At 42.2% G+C, this 20,242-nt stretch overlaps 2 long non-coding RNA genes across 4 annotated transcripts in view; one reads left to right on the top strand and one right to left on the bottom strand.

Moving 5' to 3' along the window:
- LOC119234892 (uncharacterized) overlaps positions 1-20,242 on the top strand; it is a 242,460-nt gene that overhangs the window by 38,197 nt on the left and 184,021 nt on the right. The window lies entirely within an intron of this gene.
- On the bottom strand, positions 3,892-5,596 carry LOC119233726 (uncharacterized). Its single transcript, XR_005122453.1, has 3 exons — positions 5,364-5,596; positions 4,774-4,873; positions 3,892-4,418 (listed from the first exon to the last, which is right to left on the bottom strand). It is a non-coding gene; the product is annotated as an uncharacterized LOC119233726 (long non-coding RNA).

The raw sequence follows: 20,242 nt of genomic DNA, 5'->3' as shown, positions 1-20,242 counted from the left end.
AATTATACAAAACTCGTAACTAGGGCATATGATCATAGCCAGCCCACTTGACACCACACTGGAGCCTAGTTCCACTTGGGGGCCATGTAACTCTCTAGGAGAGCATAGTTTTGACTTAGTCTTTGTAACTGATTAAGGCTCATACTATGTAAAGCTACAGGTCAACATGCAATGGTTGATAAATGCAAGCTAATTTCTTTCTGGCAAAAAAAGATAGCCGGTTTTTTTTCTTCTTTTGCTCTGTAAGAAAATAACCAGTTTTATGTCTGCTTTAACAGTCTGATTCCAATAACCTTTCTTCCACTGACTATACATAGCCAATATCTCAAATTCTGATTTGGGCCAACATCATCATTCTGCTTGTTTTACTGAGCTAAATAAATCTAAGTTAAAACATATGCTCCCTATAATTTGGATGTCATATTTTAAATTTTTTGAAAAATTTCTTTGTAACCTCTTTTAATGTTTTTTTTTTTTGACTAATTGGTTTTTCTTTTATAATTATTCTACTGAAAGTGTACATAATAATCCAATACATTGTTTTTCTTGTTAATTGGTAGTACCCTTCAAATGTGCTCTTCATTTAGCATCTTTGCTTTACCCTTCTGGAGATATGGATTATTATGTCAGGAAATAAATGCAGGAGAACACTAGACCAACGTACTTCCTTGATCTTGCAGGAGAGATCTGATCTTTCCATTGATCTAGCAAGGAACCAGGATCAGCACCAGAAATACAAAGTGGTTTCTTGCAGCTCCATTACCTTCACAGCAGAAATTCTGAGAAATCACCCAGCCTGTGGTCCTGGGCTTTGGTCTCTTTGTCATGATTCTAAGTCACCTCTGTTCCTTTAACTCTTGGTCCCTTTCTGAGGTTTTCACTGTGCTCAGTTGTCCCCTACTGGGACTGCTGCCCCTAACTCGGGTGCTAGGCTGGGGACACTGCTCTTACCTCGTCTACTTTTTCTCAAAGGTGGTCCGATCTCTGCTTTTAATTTCCCACACCACAACTCTAGAAGGTTGAAAGGTTATCCCTGAAAAAATAAAATATCTGGAACCTGTGATTGTGAATTTATTTGGAAAAAAGGACTTTGAAATGTAATTAATTAAGGACCTTATGATGAAATCACCCTAGATCACGCAGGTGGGTACTATATACAACGACAAGTGTTAAAAGAAATAGAAGATATAGACACAGAGGAGAAGGCCACGTGAAGACGGGTGCAGAGAGTAGGGGTGCAGTCACCAAAAGCTGAACAGCACAGACCTGCAACAACTTGCTCTCAGAATTCTGGCCACCAAATAGTGAAAGAGCACACTACATTTTCGTGGTGTTAAGTCACCAAGTTTTGTACTAATTTGGTTTGGCAGGCTTAACTCAGATATCCAACACCAGGCTGGAACCTCTGTCTTTACTAAAGGTTTGGGGATAATAAAAGGGAAAAGTAACACAAAGAACAATTATAACTGCTGCTTAGGCCCAGAGGCACCCATGGCCCTGGCTGCCTGGGTCCTCAACAGGGTCATGTCCTGCCTCCTTGCAGCAGGACTAGTGTTTTGAAGTTTCAAGGTATGGGGCCTGGTCCAATTTTACCCCCTGTCTGGAAAGAAGGGAAGTTCTTTACTCTACAGCTGTGGAAGGCTGGCTGCTTAAATCCTCCCAGCCCTAGGATTAACTTTTCTCTCTTTGCATGAGAAACCGCTCCTCCTGCAGGCTTTGTGCTTCAACACTACCCGTCATCTGATTCCCCTACAGGAGGGGCTTTTAGTCCTGTCCAGGTGAGGCTGCTCCAAGCCAGGCCTTTGCTTTTTGAGTTTCAATAAAATGAGCAAATGAACAAACAATTCAGAATCTGTGTCACTTACCATCATCTTATTAAATTAAGTTTATTTAAAAATGCCTTAAGCTTGGGTTGTTTGATGGGATTGAAGCTTCATGAAATTAGTCTTCCTAATGATCCTAACTGTGTGAAATCTATGCATATGATTGGAAACTGGGAGGGAAATCTGAAAATTGCTAGCAATTTTGTTAGTCTCGTGAAATTATACCAAGGGTACAGGTAGAATTATGGGTGAGATTTTTACTCTTAAAATATATCTTTTAACATTTCTTTCAGAGTGTATAATGTTATTTTTATAGTAAATAAGGAGAATCATAAAATTTTGATGCTTTGTGTGAAAATATGATACCAGTTGCTAGGGAAAAGTGTCTTTGCTGAGAGGAACTCTTGAGTTTATGTGTGTTTCAAGTAGTTGCAGATCTATTTGGGAGGTAAAATGCTTCCCTTTATTATTAATAGGGTGGGGACATTTCATTCTCACTTATTAAAGAATATCAGTCATGAGGTACCACTCAAATAGGCTGGAGAGAGAGAAAGTGAAAGGGAATCTTGAGGCCAAGGGAGGAAGATAGAGTTAAGAAAAGAGCAGCATTAACGTTATCCCTGTAATTACCTGCTACCCCAGCTGTTAGCAGAAAACTGAGCAAAGACTACCTAATAGCTCTGGATGAGTCTAAGAAATTTGCCAGTCTTCTCTGCTTAGAAAGCCCTTGTTCCCACCTACTGGATTCAGAGGGTTCTCTAAGGCTTACCCCACATAGCAGTTTTTCCATAAAGTAATTTATTTATTTATTTGAATAGCTGGGGTACAGGCCAGAAGTACAGGGGGTAAAAAATTCACCAGAGACACAGTGGAGAGCAGAACAGGCAAATTTGCTGAAATTCACTGTTAAGGGGAGCAGTGGGTGAGACAGGAGAGGTCTGCTGTGCCATATGTGGGTTAGCTCCCTGGCTGGGGATTGAACTCAGGACACAGTGGTGATTGTGCTGAGGTATAACCCCTAGGCCACCTGGAAGGCCCCTTTCTGTAAAATCTTTATCGATTATTCTACCCCCACCAGGAATCTAAGTTGCAAAATTTTAAAAACATTCATTATACACTACCTTAGACATGCTCAGTCTATTGTCTTAGCTTTTCTCCATTCCAGCCTTTATGGGCCCCCACACATGGCAAGATTCTTCAGGGCACCTAAGGTGTACATTTTTTATGTAAACTAATTTGAAGTCCAGGGATAAAAAGTTTAGATTGTGCTGTGACAGTAATAGAAATTGGGGGAAAGAGAATCACTTTATTTTCTATTTATTTTTTTATATATTAGCTTTAGTGTATATAGTTTTTTTTTTCATTTGCTTATATATATATTTAAATTATTTATTGTCTTACATCTTTGTTAATTTTTGGACAGTACTTGATTTCCCCCCCCCTCAGGTGTACTCCCATAGATCCCCCCACCACAGCACCCTGCTCCATCACCACAGTCCCTTGCTCTCCCTCCCCTGTCTAACCCCTCTCCCTCCCTCCCCTTACTATATGCCTCAGATCTTTGGTCAGCCTGCTGGATTTGCTTTTTTTTTCTTCCTGACACTTTGGTTTCTCTATAGTCCGTGAAACCATCTGATATTTATCTTTTTTCTTCTGACTTATTTCGCTCTGCATAATCCCTTCCAGCTCCATCCATGTTGCCACAATGGCATGAGTTAATCTTTTTTGATCTCAGAGTACTATCAGTGTATATATTTTAAAGTTAGTTACAGTTTACAGGAAGCTGAATTTTTATTAAAAACAAAAACAAAAGAATGAAAAGTCTTATTGCTCCCTGTTTTCCTTGCTGACTACAAAACCTGGCTGTTGACAACATGTGGTCATAATCTCATCACTGCCATGGCCAAATGAATTGTATCAATAGACCAAACAGGAGAGCTGAATGATTACCCAGAATTTAAACCCTTTCACGTTGTATTGGACATCAATATTGTCTGAAGTTCCTTTAAACTGGAAGAGCTAATGATTCTATGATCATTATTTAGATAACAGTAACAGCTAACATTTATTGTTGTTAACTCGGTGTCAGACACTGCTTTAGCGCTTTTTGTAGTTTTCCCTGGCATAATAATAAGCATATGAAGAGACTCAGCATAAGGATTGTAAGTCCACAATGAAGATTTAAGCCCAGATCCAAACTCATGAAGATCCTTGAAGAAGCCACGTTCTTCAACAGGATTCCCTACTGTCTTTCATGCCTTGTCTCTTGCCCAAAATATTTTGAGATGTGTGAATTTTAATTATTAAAGGCAAAGGCAAAATATAGGAGGCAGTGGGCTGTCTTAAAACCTAGATGCATGGTCCTTTCTTCTCAAGAGCCTCCCTTTTTCAGCAGTTGAAGACTGGAAGAGGAAGCCCAGTGGTGAACAGCGTGAGGAGGGTGGACTCTGGGGTCTGCTCCGCCCTGTGCCAGCTGAGTGACCTTGGGCGAGGCCTGTGTTGATGAGCCTGGAGCTCCGTGAAGGCCACTGTGTTGAGCACTGCATGGGTTGGAGAGATGAACAAGTCAGCTTTGCCCTCAAGGGAGTATTTGACCTAGTGGAGGAGAAAGGCATGTGATCAAATCATTCAGACAGAATGTAATAGAAAGCAGTTAGGAAGAACTGAAGAATGTGTACCTAGCTTGGTCTGGTGGAAAGAAAAGTACTTGGCTGTCCTTGTTCTCAGACAGAAGCAGTTTTGTGTTTATGGAGTGTAGCTGTCTATCATATCTGTTTTCCTCTATTCCTAAGCCATGGTCCCTGAGATCCCCAAATCAGAGATTTATTTATGTAGGTTAGCATGTCCTTTTCCCATGGATTTCTGTAAAACTGCAAATGGCCTTGGGATTTGTATCAATTTTCTAACGCTATTTTAGTGACATGTTATGTAACAACTTGTAGGGCCTCACCCAGAGTAAGGGTCATGGAAACTGTTGACCGGTCCTGAGGCTGGTGCAGCCATGTGCTGTGCTGGAAGGCTTAGGCTCCAAGTCCTGGACACATCTTCATCTGAAAAACAAAAAGCAAATGCAGGGAGTAAGTTCATGAGCACGAGAAGGGGTGACTGTGTAGACATTTCAGTTCTCTGTGCTGTCCCTGTCTCTGTCACGAGGCTCTTATTTTCTTAGGTGGTTTCTCTGTTCCACTGTGACAAAGCTCACTTGGAGGCTCCAAGGCTGGGGTGCCAGCGTCCTCCTGTGCTATCCTGTTCCTTTTCTCTATTTTCCGACTCTACCATCTCCCATCAGTCCCCATCCACGTGGCTAATGAGAGCCTATTCAGACCTCATTAAGAGAGCAACTTGATTTCTTCCACACTCTGAAGTTAATCATGTCTCTTTCATTAGTTCAATTTTGGCAATTAATGTACCTCTGTATACATAGATGGCTGTTTGCTTTTAATCTAAGTGACACATGTTTGACTGTCCTTTCCTCTCAGAACAGTCATCTCCTTGTCTTGTTTCTCTTTCCTGATCAAGACGACCTTGGTCAGGGCTCACCTTGAGAGTGATGGACATCAGCCCAGCAAACTTCAGAGCAGAAGGGACTTAGGGTAGAGAGACTGGATAGTTCATGGAATAAAAGAGAATGCCAAACAACTGATTCTAAGAAACTAGAAAAGTCAGGGAAACCCTGGGGACATAAAGGCCTCTGAAACAGCACTGCTCCTGAGCTGGCATGTGAGCTGGGACTTTAAATGACCTTCCTAGTGCTCTGTGAGGCCAACTGCTTGGGGACGGTCCTAGGCCTACTCTGACACCTACTGTGATGCGGGCCTCCAAGGTGGCTGCTACGGCCTCTATGTCTGTGACATCCATATGCCGCTGTGTACTAGATCTGTCAGCAGCAAAGGCAAACCCACCAGTTGAGGCATCTACCCTTGTGAGGATGAACTGCTGGGCCTTTCATGATCTTGGGACCAGTGTAGTCAACTTGCCACCAAGTGGCCAATTGGTTCCCTGGAGGAATGATGCTGTATCAGAGGCTCAACCTTGGTTTCTGTTCAGAGGCCAGAATCACTAGATCAGCTTTGATGAGTGGGAGTCTATGCAGTTGGGCACCGACAGAGTCTGTGTCTGCCACTGTGGCTACTCCACTCGTGTGTGGAGGTCTGAGGGAAAGGCATGTGGATGAACACATTGAGAGTGGACATAGAATGTATGCTGTGAATTAAAGCTGACTAGAATAAATAAGTAGGCAAAATGACTGTTGTGTGAACCTGCTGTGACCAGCCTTCATTCATCACAGACCACCTGGAACAGGACTGACACACACAAATCCTATTCGTCTTCTCTTAAAAAAATACTACATCTAGCATACCAGCTATGATTAAGGCTACTAGTGAGTTAAGCCTATGTCAGTTTTCAGTCATTCTGTAGAATCCACCCAGTTTCTGCAGAGGCCAGACTGACCAATTCAATGGAGGTGTGATAGATGAAGGAGTCATCTGTATTGCCACATTCTTTATCATTTTAAAGATGGCACCAATCTCTGTCATTGAACCTGAAATGCAATATTTTTAAAAATTAATTGATTCATTAATTAACAATGAATGTAAGAATGTAAGAACATTGAACATGAGATCTACTCCATTAGCATATTTTTAAGTGTACAATACAGTATTGTTATCTGTAAATGTAATATAATCAGACCTCTAGAGTTTATTAATCTTGCATACTTTAAATTTAATACATTTATTACAACTCCCCATTTCCTCTTCCTGGAAATGTTCATTCTATTTTTTGCTTCTATGAATTTGACTTGTTACATGTAAGTGTAATAACACAATATTTATCTTTCTGTGACTGACTCATTTCACTTAGTGGATGGATGTCCTGTGGTACGAACATGTTGTTGCATATTGCGGTATTTCCCTCTTCTGTTAAGTCTGAATATTATTCTGTCGCATGTATGTATGTACCACATATTCTTTCCTCATTCACCTTTTAATAGACACTTAGGTCATAGTCACATCTGGTTATAGCGAAGAACTCTGGCTAAAAAAGCAGATGACAAGACAAGATTAGATGTGTAAGACACCTATTGAGAGGAAATAGATGTCAGGGGAGAAAAAGAGGAGGAAGTTAGAAGCAGGAAGAGCTATCAGACTATGAAAAAGGACTGTATTAGTTCCTATTGCTGCTGTAACAAACTGCCAAAAACTTAGGGCCTTAAAACAACATGAATTAATAATACTACAGTTCTGGAGGTCAGAAGTCTCACTGACCAAAATCAAAGTGTTGTCAGTTATGTGTTCCTTTTGGAAGTCCCTGTGGGAGAATCTGTTCCCTGACTATTCCAGCTCCTGGAGGCTCCCTGCACTCTGACTTCATAGTCCTCTTGTATCTTCAGAGCCACAATGATGTCACTCAGGCTTCTGCTTCCACGGTCACAACCCCTTCTCTGACCCTCTATGGGTGCTTATAGGGGATCCACTGGAAAATCCTGGGTCAAAATCCCTAACTTATTCACATATGCAAATTTCCTTTTACATATAAAGTAACTAAGATATTCCGGGAAGGTGGGGCATTGGCATTATTTTGGCTAGGTGGGTTCTTCTGAAGGTGAGAGGGGAGGGAGAAGAACTAGATGGGAAGTTTCAGACTCTAGTACATGTTTGGAAAACCTTGGCTGGACTAAGATGTCTTTGAGTTAAGGAATGGGCCTAGCGTAGGGGTTTTACCTTGCTTGGTTACAGTCTGGTGATGGGCATGGGTGGGACCATTCATCAGCTGTGTCCTTCCTGCAAAAAAACCTGAGAGCATAAGTTCAAGGCTGTTATGACCATCGGCTCATGAGTCAGTCTGCCTCCCTTCACATTCGAGTTCTGCCGTCTAATTATAAGAACTTTCTGTGCCTCAGTTTTGTCATCTATAAAATGTGAATGATAATAGTACCAAATTAATTAACCAGTTGATAGTAATAGGGTTGTTGTGAAGAATAAATTAGAACGATGCTCTTAATAATGTTGTCCATACCATCTATTACTAATGTCAGGATTAATCTGCAGCTGTGACTACCTGCCCTCTGCCCTCTTTGTTGCATGATGTTGTTATGTAGTTCCATCATGTTGGGGTTGTTGGGTCTGTCTCTGTTGCTTTCTAAGAAAAGGCAGAATGTTCTAAGGCAGATTCCTACGTCCGGTGTGTAACGTGATAGGGTAACATGACACACAGTTCCTTTTACACTCAGGTTCTCTCTGTCTAGAAAGAAACCTGCATGACACAAGTATCTGAGAAGGCCTGGGAGTCCCAGTGCTGGCTAGTAATCCTGCATTTGTTATGCCATCTTGGGCTTGTCACTCAACCTCTCTGATTATCAGTTTCAGTCAACTGAGACAATCATATCATACCTGCTTACATTCCTCGTCAGACAGTGGTAATGAGTGAGTAAATGATGTATAAGTCCTCTCAAATGTTAATAATAAATATGCCTTTTAAAAGAAAAAAAATACTTTTGTACTCCCTCCCTTCCATGCTGTTGACTTAAAATATATTTTATTACATCATTACTTGTGTGTTTACAAGCATAAAACAGGCATAAATGCTTTATGCTTATCCTCCTCATATTACTATAAAAGCAAATCAAATTTATAAATTAAATACAAATAGTCACAAAACTAATAAAGTTCAAATAAACAAAATTAACTTAATGGGATAGATTTTTTAAATGAAATGAATTGTTGCTTGGAATGGTGCTGGCTGCCTTAAGTCAGTTCTTTTGAGTGATGGTATTTGGCTTCTGTTTGGTGACTAAGCATATTGTATTCTTCCGTCATTAATTAAAAGTAATTATTATAGTGTTTCTTATGTGTGATTATTAACACAAATTTAAGCTTGCATAGCAAAATGATGTGCCAGAGTCTTTTATACATGGTTAACCCATTATGTAAAATGTACTTTTACTATTCGATTTAGACTATAAAGACCAAAACTCAAATATTCAAAGCGAAGTTATTGGAGCAAACCTGGGGATCGCTGGGAATGTCACCCATGATCAGACACTGCGAGAGGAATGGGGATGTGCTCATGGAGCTCCTGGCTGGTGGGAGCCACACTGGGGTGACTATAGGCTAAAGCAGTTGCCCCAAATCATGTAAAGTACCCCTTTCTTGCCTTGCCCTTCTCTCTGATGATGACCCTCTTGTACAGCCCCCTCTCAGGTTGGGGTTTGTTTTGGTTTCATCTTGGAGCTTCTCGGATCCCTGGTCAGACTAAGGCCAACATGGGCCTGCAGAGTCTGGCTGGGATGAGGCACAGCAAGGTGCATGGTCAGGCAGTTTTCTGGAAGGAGGCAAAAGCAGAGAGGGGAAGGGATGACAGGTGCTGAGTGACCAGAGCTCTGGACATGACTGCTCCTTTCCCTGTTACCTAACAGTCAGGATGTGGCTTCTCCCCTCTCTGCCAGGTTCCAACTATGGCTGCTCAGGGGAGTCTGATTTATAGAATTAGAACAACTAGATTATAGGGCCCCATGGAATCTTAAAAACTTACTACAAGCTTAACAACACAAATGATGACTCTGAGTTTTGTTTTTGGAGCTATAAAGAGAAGAACTGTAAAGATTGTTCTTTTTCCTTTTCTCTTTTTTCCTCTTTTTTTTCCCTTAAGCTTCCATTTCTCTCTCTGTTTCCCTTTCACTGTCTCTTCCTGTGGTTTTTCTCTTTGTCAAAGACATAATTTTTACTCCTGATTTTTTACTTATTCCTTTACTTTTTCCAAGATATCACATTTGAGGTCAACAAAAGGAGGAAAATAATAATAAAATAATATTAATATCAATATTATCCCCTCACATTTGTATTTCTTATTTTATAAAATGTTGTCATATTATCTTGTTTTTTTCTCATAACCTGTGACAGTTATTATTTTTCTGTTTTACAAGTGAGAAATTGATGCTCAAAAAAGTGAAGGGAGCATGCCCTTCTGCTACCCGTCTTTGTAGGCTTTTTCCTTCTTGAAGTCGTCAGTCCTGTATTCACGGATAAGACTGAGTCAGGCAAGGGCATGTACCTGATGTAGGGGAGAGAGGAGATGCAGGGGAGTGTCACAGCCAGACACTGAATATTCACTAAGTATCTCCAGTATTCAACAGGAGGTGTGACCCACACTTGAAAAAATAAAACAGTCAGTAGAACCAAATTCGGAGAGGGGCCCTCATGAACTATGTAACAAAGACTTTAAAGTAGCTTTGGTAAATGTTTCAAAAAATAAGGAAACAATTATGACAATGATTCAACTAAGAAAAACTCTCAAAAGAAATAAAATTTTAAAGAAAGAACAAATGGAAATTTTGGGTAAGAAAAATTCCCTGATAAGAAAAAGGTAACACAATATTTTGTTTGTTTGCTTTTACTGATAAAAATAAGTTACATACTTAGGTATGGCTTAATTAGGTTTCTTTTATACAAGAGAAACAAGTACAAATGCTTCATGATGAATATAATTTTAAAAGAGAAAAAGCACTTAGATATAGTTCCTCCACATACTGCTTGTTAGTCATTTCCTCTAGCTGAATCTCTGACATTTTCTGAGAGCTAATGTCTCACTAGGATGTTAGTGGAATGAACCACGGCAGGAGAGGGGGGCTCAAGGATGGGCATCTGGCTGGATGAGAGAGGGGCTGACAAATTACATAAATCAGAAAGGCCAGTAATCAGATCCAGAAAGGAGTGAAAGAAAAAGAGATAAGTAACGAGTCCCACACCTACCTTCCCAGCAGGTAAAGGAGAAGAACATTCTAGAAAGAAGTCTTGGAGATATGAAATTGCCTAAATGATTGGGGAATTCAGAGTCATCCAGCAAGTGTGATAGGGCTGGGGGCAGGGGAAGATGGCTCAGAGTATGAAAATTCTGATATGCCAGCACATGGCACTGGCATTTATCTTACAGGTGAGGAAAGTCAATGAAGTGCTTCCAGCATGGAGAAAGATATCATTAGATATACAGATCAATCACACTGGTGGCAGTGAGGCAGATGGATTGGAGGAATCAAGAGACAGTAGGACCAGTTAGGAGACTATTGACATATCCAGGTGAGAGATTTACTTGAACCAAAGCAGTGACAGTGGGTATGGATTGGAGAGAGGACTGACAAATGAGCTATTTCAGAGGTAGAATCTGCAGGCCTGGAGATGCTGGGGATTGGGGCTTGGAGGGTTGGAGAGGTGCTCAGCTCTTGTGCTTGGCGATGATGTGGATGTTGGGGGCAATCCATCAGGTAAAGGGAGCACAGGAGGGCAAGAAAGCTGAGTGTGGGGGGGAGGGGGCAACAGTGAGAAGGGTTTCTGGGATGTGAGTTTAAGAGATCCATGGGAAATTTATACAAAGACAAGGAGTCTGTGAGTGTCTAACTTACTTTTATCCTTTGTGGGTTTTATATTTACAAAAGTGGTCTTGGATGGAAGCAAGGATTGGGAAACCAGAACTAGCTAAATATTAGTGGAAATAATGGGAGTGAATGGCATAATAAAAGGACAAGAAACAAGAGGGGAAGGTTGGTAAGTATAATGTCCTACACAAGGTGTGCAATTAGTGTGAGGCAGGAGGAGGGGCCAGAGTCACACTCAGAACCAGAAGAGCCAGGAGGGCCTGCTCCATGCAAACCCAAGGTGGCAAGTTCTAAAAATGATGGGAGTGGTCAACCTTTTAAGCTCAGCAGAGTGTTAAGATAAGTAATGGAAAAGGCTCCTTGGAGTTGGCAATCGGGAGGTTAGACTACAGAGGATGGATGTGGTCGGTGGTTTCCGTGGAGTGGTGGTGACTGGAGCCAGAGCAATGGCTCTAGAAGTGGCTGAGAAATGGGGGAAGGAGACAGCTGGTGCCAATTATTTTCAAGATGCTTCTCTGCCAGGGAAAGGAGAATGATTTGATTTAGCAGAAGCCAGAAGTAGAGAAGCAAACCAAGGAATGTCTCTCTGTTTATTTGCTGTGGGATGAGGCAGAGTGATAAGCTGAAGGGGTGGGGCTGGTAGGAGCACCCGCTAATGATCCCGGAGAGAGATGTGAAAGTTAACTGATTAAAGATCCAATGTGGGCCATTTGGGACCAGCGATCCCCTGGAGAGCTTGGGAAAGGAGGTGTTGGGGATGAGGCTTCTGCGGTGGGGGTGCAGGTAGGCAGCAAGTACAGCCCACGTGCTGAAAACGTGGCCATGGCTGGACCTCCAAGGTGACCATCTAGGCCTCAGATCCATGTTTGCCTGAGGGGAGCTGTAGAGGCAGGAATGGGCATGGTGCAAGTTTTCTATGATCCAGCAGATCGGGTAAAGGAGGAGTCAGAGCCCTCAGTGGCTTTTTGCAGGCTTTTATTACCGGGTACACAGCAGGCAGGGATACCGGGGGGGGGGGGGGGGGGCCAGGAGGCTGGCCGACCTCCCAGTCCCCAGCAAGTCTTCACTCTATTTGGGCTCTCTGGCGTTCTCTCTCTCTCCCCCTCCCCCCCCCCCCCCCCCCCGCTGCTGCTGGCATCCCCATGATGCTGCCCTTAAAAGTCCAGTCTCTCAGCCCAGGTGTACCCACTCCAGGTGCCCGCCATCAGGCATGCGTTCAGGACCACAGGGTTCCCTCATCTATCCTAATGGCGGGAGGGTAGGAAAGCCTGATACCTTTTACCTACCCTACAGGAGCCCATGGGTGTACACTCTCACCGTTCTCTCGTGTACTCCCCAAAGTTTGTCTGTGGGCTGTTCTCCCCATTTAACCATAGAGTTAAAAAATAAAGTTATACGATCGTGACCCTTACAAGCTATGTAGCTCTTTTCAGATAAGTAAATGCTCATCGAAATGGCAGCTAGCCCAAGGCCACATGGGTGGCAAAGGAGAGCTGGGGCTGGAAGCCAGCTTGCCTGGTTCTCTGTCCTGACATAAGAAAAGGTTTTGTCTCACTCTGCTGGCTGGCCCCTGGCCTAGGACAGGAGAAACTGCTCACTGATTGGGGGTGGCAGTATTTCTGTCCTTGAATCCCATTTGTGTGCTAAGTGGGCCCCAGGCCACCCTTCTCTGCTTTCTTTCCTACGGCTGGTTGGGCAGATCATTTAGCAAGGGGTTTGTTTTCCCATGCTGTTGCTGGTCCTGTTTATACACAGGTGAATCACCCAACAATAATGCAAACAATTGCGTTAGCAGGTGCTAGGTGCCAGCCCTGTGCCATAGCACTATATTTAACTCTCTGAGCAAGTACAGGTATTTACGTTCTTTTTTTCCAGATGAGCAAACTGAGACACAGAGGTATCAAGCAGCTCAGCCATGGCCACCCAACAAAGGGAGAGTCTGAATATGAACAAGGCTGTGGTTCCACAGCCTCACATGCCATCTCTGGGCTCACAGTGCTGAGGTGGGTGCTCACCACTCCTCGCTGAGTCAGCACATCACTGCAGCTCTGGCCAGTCCCGGCCACTCCCAGCGCCCCATCCTGGGGACCCTGGGGAGCCAGCCATTGGTGCTTCCCTCCCTCACTTCCTGCTCGCTTTGAGCCCTCCTCCAGCTGAAAAACCATTCTGGCAATTCAAGTCTGAAGTCTAGTGAATTATGTTTCTCCAAATTGCTACATTAATAAGGGCCGTGTGTTCCTAGAGGATCATTAATTACAGACACGTTTTTATTTCCCGCTGAAATACGGCCTGTTTCTTCTCTATGCAGCTCGGGCACAGTCTTGCCAACGTGCCTGTGTGTTGCTTTTGACATCTGTCTCCGGCTTTCCAGTAACCAGCCTTTGTAGTTTCCTGCCGTCCCCACCTTACTTCCTCCTGCTGAGTGGCTTTCCCCAAATGAGAGCCTGGAGGAAGTGAAGGTCCCCCTTCCTCGGCCATCGCCAAACAAAACCAGCTGATCTTGCTATTAGGGCAAGACCTCCCTGGCAATGCGGTTCCTTGGGTTTAGGGGTTTCCGGTAAACGGGGCATTGTTGGTAAGGTAGGAAGCTTTGGGCCCGGCCTCTCAACACAGCTTCCTTGAATTGGCTCTACTGATGGACCCCACTTTCAGGGCCAAGCTTTGAGTCAGGAAGGAAACTGGCAGGATCACCCTGATTCCCCCTTCTGCTGGGCTTGGAGATTGTCCTTCTAGCACCTGTTCATTCAGGTAAGACATAGGTCCTCGCTATGGATAGTCCGAAGCTGAAGACTTCCCACATGTCTGTGTTGCTCCTCTCCTCAGAACTTGCCTCCTCCTGTCTTCCACCACTTCTACCTGGACACCCACTGGTTTGCAACTCGGGCTGCCTATTAGAATCACCTGGAGGAAAATTTATAAAACCTGATGCCTCATAGGCCAATTGTATATTTCAGAGAGTGAGGTCCAGGGCTCAGTTGTTTTAAAAGCCTAAGAGCTTATTAGGAATGCAGACTCTCAGGCCCAGACCAGGTGAATCAGTTAGCTACATGTTAATAGACCTCCAAGCAATTTGTATGCCCTTTAGAGTTTGAAAATCACTCTAAGCACAAATATTTTCCAAACTTTGTTGTGCAAAAGAATTACCTAGAGAGCTTGTTAAAAATAAGAACCCAATACCATCAGCCTGGGATGGGACTGGGGGTCTGCTTTGTTAATAAGGCCCCCAGGTGCTTCTGGCACCAGTGGTGCTGGGATCACACGGAGAAGCACTGCCTCTAGGATTTGGGCTGGGGCCTTCTGGGCACCCTAGGCGGGAACCTCTCTCAGGAAAGAGAGACCACCTAGGTCAGGAAGCCCACCCAGCTTCCCTCTCCTGTGGGGGTGGATCTAAGCTAACTGACCCTGAGATCCCTGGTCCTCTGCCCTAAGTGCTCTGCTGATTTCTCACCTTGCAAAGATCTGCAGTTTTTTAAATGCTATATTTATTTTAGTTGAGATATAATTCACCTCTAATGTAAAATTAATCCTTTTAAAGTTTACAGTTCAGTGGTTTTCAGCATATTCACTGTATTTTGTAACTATTACCACTAATTTCAAAACATTTCCATTACCCCCCAAAGAAAGCCTGTTCTCATTAGCAGTCAGTTCCAGCTTCCCCTCCCTCCAGGCCCTGGCAACCACTAATCTTTCTGTCTCTCTGCATTTGTCTACACTGGGCAATTCATGTAAATGGAATCCTACAGTGTGTGTCCTTCTGGGCCTGCCTTCTTAAACTTTGTAGTGTTTCCACTCATCCACGTTCATGTAACAGGCCCTCTGCTTTTGCTTTCCTCGCTGCCTCCTTGGGTTCAATTGGCATTCAGCTGTCCTTAGGAAAACACCTTCCTCAGGTCTCCATCCTACCTTTGCTTCCCTGCCCCTTGGCCCCTGCCACCAAGTCTTCAAGGACAGCAGCAGGCTGGTTACCCCCAGGGGTCACTGGACAGCAAGGGGCTTTCTAGGTCATGTGGCCCAATCACCATCTCCCAGATGAGGAAACTGAGGCCTAGAGAGGTTTGTCTACATTTGTGCAACTTCTCCAGAACTCCTGCGGACCCCCTCAACTGCAGAGAAGTTATGAGAGTCAGGAGGAAAGGGCAAAGGGCAGGAGAGGAGTGACAAGAGACACCTGGATAGACAGTGCACGAGGCATCGTGTCTGAATCTGGAGCACCATTCCCCTGAGGATAGAAACAGGCAGCCCAGGCTGAGGTTTATGTCCGGGATTTTCAAGTTTTCAGACGATAGTACAGAAGAGACACATTTATTGAGAGATGATAAATTCCTTCTTTGCAGATTTATTAGAACTTGTATAGAGCTGGATCATAGATTTTTTTGGCAAAAGCCCTTAAACTTTTATGTCCCATCATAATAGTAAATGAAGTCCAGCAAACAGTTTAAATAATTCTGGATTAAATGATCCTCCCTGGTGCCCATTCCAAGTCCCAGGCCCCCTAACCGGCCAGACCTGTGAGATGAGGCCACTCAGCTGGAGGCCACTGGAAGGGCAGAATCTCTAGAATGGTAGAGGTGTTTCAATATATAATACAGGATTAAACTCAAAAAGGATATAGGGCTGGCATATACTAGTGACGAAATACTCAAATTAACTTTTTTTTTAAAAGATTTATTTATTTATTTATTTATACAAGCACTGGGTACAGTTGGAAGCACGGGAGGGTGAGAGAATTCCCCAGAGCCAGAGCGGGGAGCAGAGCAGGCAGAAGGACCGAAGTACACTGCTGAGGGGAGCAGCGGGCGGCAGAAGAGGTCTGCGCGCCATGCGGGACCCTCCTCCGGTGGCCGGGGAGCAGCCGGGGATCCAACCAGGGCTGCAGAGGCTGCAGGCAGCTTCGCAACCCAGCGCTCAACCGCTGCGCCACTATGGAGGCCCTCAAATTAATTTTTAAAATTGAATGTTTACTAAGTGGTGTGTCCTTTAAGATTTGATGTCTCATTTTAATGCTCTGCCAACTAGGTGTTCTTATAGGTATTTCTCCTCATCTTCTCTCCACCTCTTTGTTTTCTTTGTTCTAACCCCATTGGCCTCCTTGCTGGTCCTCAAACATACCAAGCACTCTGTTGCCTCAGTGCCTTTGTACCTCCTGTAGTCCTTCTGGGAAGGTTCTTTTCTCAGAAATGCTTATGTTTACCACCTCACTGTTTAAACTTCATATACCTAGTACCCAGAGGGATCAGCTCTAGTCATCCTATCAAAACAGCCCTTTATTATTCTTCCCCCCATTGCATTACAACTTAATAATAACACAAAGAGTACAATGGAAAATGGAGAAGGAATTGAAAAACACTTCATAAAAGAAGATATACGAATAGCAGATGCCCAACATCATTAACTATTAAGGAAATGCCAATTCTAAGCACAGTGAGATATTATGACACTCCCACAGGAACAACTCAAATGAAAAAGACTGACCATATCAGGTATTAGTGAAGATGTGGGTAAATCACATCTGCTGGGAGAAATATAAGTGGTATGACAATGTTAGAAAATAATTTGAAAAGTTAAAGATATACCTACTATACAGTTCAGCCTTTCCATAGCTTTGTACACACCCAAGAGAAATACAAGCAAATGCCCTTAAAAGATTTGCCATCCACTGCATACAGCTTTATTTGCTAGTTCCCCAAATTGGAATAAAATCAAATGTCCATTAGCAGGTGAATTGAAAAAAATAAAATCGTGTTATAACCATCCAATGGAATACTTCTCAGCACAAAACAGCATGAATGACTTAAAAAATAAACTATACTGTGTTAGAGAAGCAGTAAAGAATGAACATATTATGACTTGGTTTATATTAATTTCTAGAAAATGCCAACTAATCTATAGTGACTGAAATCAGATTGGTGATTGCCTCTAGTTGAGGGCAGGACAGAATGGGTGTGAGGGAAGCATTGTAAGGGAGAATGAGGAAACCTCTGTATAATTATGATTGTGGTGATAATTTCATGGGCATATAGAATATATCAAATTTTAGCATTTAAATATGGTTAGTTTGTCATATGGCAATAATACTCAAGAAAGCTGAAAAGAAAGAAAAATTCATCTCTGAACTAAAGAACAGTAGTTATAAAGCATAGGGTAGGAGGTTCTGATAGTGGGAAACCAGAAGTTGTTTCTGGAATGGCAGTGTCGTATGTGTGTTCCCTGTCTGGAAAGACTTGTAGAAGACAAAATCATTATGAATGTGAGAGAAGGATGAAGGTGATGTGTCCTCTGTTGATTTCTGGCCCTAACCTGGGTTAAATCCTTTCCCTTGGAGAAGAATTCTCTTATTGATTTTTAGTTCCTTACTCCATTTGACCCAGACCCCTGATCTTATAAATGAAATATGATGGGAGCTCTACATGTGCCTCCACATACATTCAGCTCATTGAGTTGAAGTTTCCAACTGTGTATTTCTTTCTGTAGTCTCGTGTATTTTGAAGCTCTGTTATTAGGTCCACAAACATTATTATATGCCCCCCTTGTGAACTCACTCTTCTATCATTATACACTGACACTTTATATCTTTGGTAATTTTTTTGGCATTGGAATGGAGCTTGTCTGATGTTATATAGCTTCTCCATCTTTCTTCTGCTACAAATTAGGATGGTGTTTGCCTCCCCCACCCTGCCACCACATAAAAATATCTTTTACTTTTAAATTATTGATGTCTATGTGTTTAATATGGATTTCCTAGAGGTAGCAGCATATAATTGTCTTGCTCATGCTATCTGGTAATCTGTCTTTTAATTTGGATATTTATATCATTTATATTTAATGTGATCATTGAAATGGTCAAGTTCAAAACTACGTTGAAATATTTTTTCTAATTGTTATGTCTTTTCTTTATCCCCTTTTTAAATATAGAAACAATAGTCTCAAGATGGAGTTGTTCATACTTGGCCTTCAACTTCAATTTAATACCTAATCTCATTATAGTTTCAATCTTTTCCAAAAGTGTCATTCTAACCCAATCACACTGGAGTTTCCAGATCATCAATGAGGAACTTAGCATGATGGAATCTCTCTGTCTCTGAAGGAAGATGACTTACCTGAAATAATCTTTTCTTTTGCTAATTACTCGGTCCTACCATCTTTCTGTCTATAAATACCCTCCACTTAATATAAACCCTTGCAGGGTCTATTAAGGATTCTGTTCCATTCATGAATCATTTAATAAAGTCAATTACATTGCCCAAATTGTGGCTTTTCTTTTTAACACCCTTTTACTTCTTCTAGATTAATTCTTATTATTTCATTTTATCTTTTTTATTGAGTTACTAGTATATACTCTCTTTTTTTAGTGATTACATTAGTGTTATAGGGTACATTTTTAATATTTCAGTCTAATTTCAAATAATATTATACTACTCCACACATAGCATATGACCTTCATAAGAGTATACTCCAATCTTTTCCCTTGTGGTCTTTGTACTGTTGTTGTCATATACTTACTTTTACATATACTATAAAATCCATAAGATATTTATAAAATGAAGATGAAATTATTTTATAGTTATCTACACAGTATTTCTCTAATGCCCTTCCTTTGTTTGTATAATGTCTTGTGGCATAATTAAAATGACAAATATCATATATAGTTTCTGTGGGTCAGTAATGGAGAGCAACTTAACTGGGTGGTTCTGACTCAGGGTTTCTCATGAGGTTGTGACCAAGTTGTTGATCATGGTTGTGGTCATCTAAAGGTGTTGGGAAATTTGCATCTAAGCACATTTGCCTGAGGAGCTCCAGCTCCTCAACACATAGAGCTTTCCACAGATCTGCTCATGTCAGGGCATCTACCTTCTTTCAGAATAAGTGGAGATAAAGAGGGAGTGAAAGAAGGGGAGAGGAGAGAGAGGAAAACACACTCCTAGAGGAAAGCCACAGTCTTTTTACAACCAGCTAATATCACTCACCATCCCTTGTACTATATGCTGTTGATCACAGACTAATCTTGAAACCAAGTGGGAGGAGCTATAGGAAAGTGAACACCAGGAAGCAGAGATAATTGAGATTCATCCTAAGTCTTTAAAGGCTCTCCAGAAAACTGGCTTTGTCTCTTCAGTTCATGAGGTTGTTGGCCTCCTTCTGGACTCCCCTTCTTACTCTGCTACCTGGAAACCTACTCCGGGCAGTGAAGTGGAGGGGTTATAGGCTCACCGTATTCATATCTCCTCTTTCTGTGATCACTTTCCTGTGCCTCCAGATGTTCAATGACAGAACTGTTGTTTCATACATTTAGTCTAATTTTGTTTGTTTTAGAAAGGAAGGCAAATCTGGTCTGTTTTACTCCATCTTGGCTTGAAGTGGAAGTCTTGACATTTTGAAATATTAATTCTCTTTGTTGACTAATCCTTTAATCTGAGAACAGATGATTTGAGAGCGGGGGAGGAAATGAATGAAGAAGCTATAGCAGGACTCTGGGAAATTGTGGTAAAAAGGGATTGGTTGAGACTGTAAGATGGGAGTGAGGCGCATGATATAAAAAATACATAACAATAAATAAATAAATAAACAAACAAACAAATAAATAGAATTGGCATGAGGAAGGGAAATCATCTTATTTCATCAGGGACCCACCTTGATGCTTTACATTTCCACCCTTTTGGCACCATTTTCCTCCTGCCTCCCCTCTCCTGCCTTCAACATGTGGTGTCCCTTTGACAGGGTTTTGTCCTAGTTTTGACTTATTTGACGCATAATATTGTATATTTCTCATTTCACATAAAGGTAATGCAAAATTCTGAATGAGAAGGAGACTCAGATCAGCACTGCATTGAGGGTGGGGGGATGTGAGAAGGAATTTGGGTGCCTGAGTTATCCTCAGATTATGACAGAAACTTCCTTAAGGATGATCACTGATGGTCACCTAGCTGCCTTCACTGACTCAAACATTGTTAATTTGTTCATCTATTTCTAATTTTCAGTATTTATCAAACATCTACTATGTGCAGGACACTTGGTATATTCGTGAGCAGAGCATGCCGTGTCCTCCAGAGTT

The sequence above is a fragment of the Talpa occidentalis genome, unplaced genomic scaffold (genome assembly GCF_014898055.3).
Source record: "Talpa occidentalis isolate TD23 unplaced genomic scaffold, MPIMG_talOcc4v2.1 talOcc4.8, whole genome shotgun sequence".
Lineage (NCBI taxonomy): Eukaryota > Metazoa > Chordata > Mammalia > Eulipotyphla > Talpidae > Talpa > Talpa occidentalis.
The sequence above is the reverse complement of the archived record's forward strand: the minus strand, read 5'-3'. Positions and strand labels throughout refer to the sequence as shown.